At 35.0% G+C, this 4,494-nt stretch overlaps 1 non-coding gene across 1 annotated transcript; it reads right to left on the reverse strand.

The window, feature by feature from the left end:
- Positions 1-2,694: 2,694 nt before the first annotated feature.
- Positions 2,695-2,800, reverse strand: LOC121205507 (small nucleolar RNA R71). Its single transcript, XR_005900583.1, has one exon. It is a non-coding gene; the product is annotated as a small nucleolar RNA R71 (small nucleolar RNA).
- Between the last annotated feature and the right edge of the window lie 1,694 nt (positions 2,801-4,494).

The raw sequence follows: 4,494 nt of genomic DNA on the forward strand, positions 1-4,494 counted from the left end.
TTTTATGCATGAGTGTTATGTTGATTTGCTATTAAAATATACGAGTTAGATCTATTACTAAGTATCATTTTTTTCATCCATGTCTATTTGTTATTTCTGAAAATTACATACACACCCCTAATTTAGTGAACCCATGATGTATATGAACCCTATTAAAGTATGAAAATTGAGGCATATATGATACCCCTTGTTGCGAAGTTTTTTTGTTTCCAAACCTATGTTGTTGTGCGAACTCTTTGCGTTTGTAAACTCATGTTGAATGCTACGAAGTGAGCTTATTTTATTCGAAGTATCGAACTTTTAAGCCTTTCTATTTTTTGATATGCAAACCATTCCTTTGATGTTTTGTAAACTTGTATGATTACACTCTGTGTTTGAAAAAAATCATGTTAATGTGATTTTATTTAACACATTATTGTCACAAGAAAATGGTGCATTAGAGGTTAGGTTGGGAGTTAACAAAGAGTCACTTCAGTGGCTAATGTAGCTGATCTATCATAATTCGGTGTAACAGATTAAACTAGTTTTCATATTTTAGGAGCTTGAATACAAGCATTTTGGTGAAGTTTTAATTAAGTTTTTGCAACTTGAGTTAAATTCATTAAAATGTGTACTTTGAGTCTTTTATTGACCTTAGGGACCAAATAAGGCCTAAGGATGAGCTAATATACTTTGTGAACGTAAAGGAGAAAACTAGAAGGTATGCTAACTTGATACTGGACGTTGTGTTCCAACAAGGAGAATTGAATGTCACAGCATAGGGAGCAGAATAGAAGAATTTGAAGACTGCCTTCGATGTTGCGACTCAGCAAGAGGATGTCACGACACACCCTTAAAGATACCCTGAAGATGAGCATACTCCCTCAATGTCGCGACACAGGACCTGGTGTGTCGCGACGTCACCTCTGTATGGGAAATAATTACAATCTAGGGGCGTTTTGGTCTGCACAATCAAACATTAAACATGAGCACAACAAATAACCTAGGTTTAAGGATGACGTCAACTCTAAAGTCTATAAATAGGCTCATTTAACACATGTTATGTACAACTTTCGTATTGTATAATTTTCTTCTTAGATTAGTTTTTTATTTTTCTTTTTTCTTAGGCTTTAGGTTTATTTCGATTTTATTATTTGTTCTTGTGGAAGAAATTAGATTTTTGAAACATAATTAAACTCTATGAGGATTCTATATTCAATTCTAATACAAATTAGGCTTTCTCTAAACTTTATAATCTTGAATTATCATTCAGTTTTACTCCTTCTATCAAGTTTATATTGTTTATGAGATCAATGAGGAACTAATCCTCTTGTGGGGGATTAGCAAGTGGAAGTATGATTAATTAACTGTTTTGCAAGGTTCTCTTAGTGGATCATCTGTTTAGGAAAGGAAGAACCTAAACCCTAAGCCTAACAACCCTAGGAAGTCATTAAGGTGGGAATTAACCCAAATTTGGTATGGCCTATCTGTAAACACCTTAACCATGAAATAGTTTGGACTGTGAGGTCGAGAGATAAGTAGTTCTTTCTGGCTCATTGTTCTAGTGGAAGATCAGAAGATCCTACTAGGTTATTGACTAGTAGATTGAACAAGAAAATCTGAAGTGACAGTTGATTATGTTTACCGAAATGAGCTAATCACCCATGCCCATATTTGATATATTTTATTATTTGATTTCTCGTGATTCCTTTCTTTCTTCATTATTATTATTAGTACAGATCACCAAAACCATTCTTTTTATATCATCGTAATATAATTCATTGAAAGTACTAATTAGATTTTTTTACTCTTAGGTTAGGATTAATTTAGTGTTTGCCTCCCTTGGGTACAATCCTCAGAGTACTCATCTATTTCATTGTAACTATATTTCAACAAGACCCATATACTTGCGAATATCGCCTTTTTATTTATTTTGTGTAGGATTTCTATTCTAGACGTTGGTACATCCAAAGATGGTTAAGTTGCTGGCACCGTTGTTGGGGAGGCAATGTCACTGATTTAATTTTAATTTTTGCATATTAATAGAATAATTAGTAAAGTTTTAGATTATAGTTACGATTTTATTATTCTTACTAATCTTTTCTCTTTAGGTTTAGTTTATGACTCGTAGTAGGGGAACACCTATAGGTCCAGTCACATATCTATAAAGAAAAATCTAAATGAATCATCAATAGCAATAGCAAGAGCAGCAACAACCAATGCAGAATCAACTACTGTTGGAGGTAATTTACCACCTTGTGAGAATCCACCATTTGACAAAGCTAACAATAACAACCTACAAGACCCATCACCACGACCACAACTACCCGTAACAATATCATGCCATGTAAAATAAGGACTATGAGGGAATATATGCTATTGAATTTGGATATGGTTCAAGAGAGTATAACGAGGCCAGCCATCATGGCTAGTAATTTCGAGATCAAGCCAGCTATGACCCAGATAATCCAAAATAATTTGCAATTTTGAGGAACGATGACAGAAGACCCAAGTTAGCATCTAAAATGGTTCCTCCAGCTTTTTCATACCTTCAAATATCTTGGGTCACTGGTGACGCTATTCATCTTCAATTGTTCCCCTTTTCATTAATTGATAACGTCTTGGTTAGATTCGAAGGCACCGGGATCAATCACAACATGGGACAAACCTACAGGGGAATTCCTACAAAATTCTTCCCCATTACCAAGACTATCCAGCTAAGAAGGGAAATTTCTATGTTTAAACAATAAGAATGAGAAAGTTTTCATGAAGCATGAGAGTGTTTTAAAATGATGATTTAGAAATGCCCACACCACGGATTGCTTGAGTGGTTACGACTACAAATTTTCTACAATGGGTTGGATGTGCACTTAAGGTTAGGATTAGATGGTGTCGTAGGAGTTGCCTTAATGAACTGAACATATGATGATACGTACTAATTAATAGAAAATATGGCAATGAAATCCTGCTAGTGGTCAATTGAATAACGCAGATATGGCCAGAGACCATCTACAGTAAAGGCTGTCCATAAGGATAACGGATATCAATAACTACTGGACAGAATCAATCGTATAAAGTCTGAGCATAGTGCAAAATCTATATATGGAGTGGACAAACCACTTTTCCATTACATCAATAATCCTATGAGGATGTGAATTACATAAGGAATAAGGGTGGAAACCTTTATTCAAATACTTATAGACCGAGTGGGGAGATCACCCAAAATTGAGATAGGGAGGAAATCAACCTCCTTATTTAGAGAAACCTCAAGAAAGGGCCAACCCAAATGACCATATTGTATGTGGTAAATGTTTGGATCAAATTGAAGGGGAAATGTAGTCAATAAGGATAGATGTAAAGTAGGTGTAGTTTAAGTGCACCAATTTAGCAAAAACATTGACTAAACTAGAAGATCAGATGAGCCAGTTGATGAGTTTGATCGGAGACATTAAAAGGAAAATTGGAACCAACATTCCAATCAATACTAAAAATAATCCTCAAAAGGAAGGGAAGGAGCATGTGAAAGCAATCGCGCTCTGTTCGGGCAAAATCTTGAGTAGCTCAGGAACTGTGAATGAGAGGAGATAAGAGAGAATGCAGAAGATCTTTAAGAAGACCTTCAAGAAGCTGAGGAAGAACCAGAATTAAAGAAGGTAACCAAACCGATAGTTGAGCCAGAGAAAGAGGTAACCAAAGAACCTACCAACACACAAGTGCCATTCCCTTCAAGGTTAGAAGAGAAAAAAAAAGAGGATGAGGACGAGTTTGTAAGTTTCTTTAACTTTTTTAAAACATTAAATGTCAACCTGTCTTTAATTGTACTAATTTAGGAAGTTTTTAAGTACATCAAATTTTTAAAGGAAATCATATCTAGGCATAGGAAAATTAAGGCAAGTGAACAAGTTAATATGAGCGCTTCCTATAGTGCTATTATTTCTAGGCAGGTTCCCCAAAAGCTGAAGTACCAGGGAAATTGTAACACCCGAAACCTGGCCTAGACGCTATGGCCGAAATCTAGCGTGTCACATTGAAGTATTTTTCGAAAACCATGTTCTCATTAAAAACCCTTCTTACTATTTAAAACCTCTGCCCATTTTAAAACTTGTGAAAACCTCAGTTCCCGTTGGTTTATTACAAGTCATTCTCTTGTAAAACATTATTACCTTTAAAACTTTATTTGCTTTGGAAGCTTAGTTTAAAGTTTTGCAGAAACGTGATATTTTGAAAAACAATTATTGATTTGGAAAAGAAAACCGTGTTCTACTCCAATAGTTACAAAACATTATATAAAATTCCAAATTCAGAACTAGAAATTAAAAGAGGCCTTGTTACATCCTAGATCAAATATAAGTACTTGTAAATAGATAATTTAAAAAAAAAAGTCAGAAACAATAGCAGTTGTGTGGCCACCTCCGAGTCCCTCGCAGCACCGATCTTCCTAATCCTGGGGATTACCTGCATAGTTAATAAACAGGGTGAGTTTATGAAAACTCAGTGTGTAATCCCCTCCTAAAC

The sequence above is a fragment of the Gossypium hirsutum genome, chromosome A08, assembly GCF_007990345.1.
Source record: "Gossypium hirsutum isolate 1008001.06 chromosome A08, Gossypium_hirsutum_v2.1, whole genome shotgun sequence".
Classification (NCBI taxonomy): Eukaryota; Viridiplantae; Streptophyta; class Magnoliopsida; order Malvales; family Malvaceae; genus Gossypium; species Gossypium hirsutum.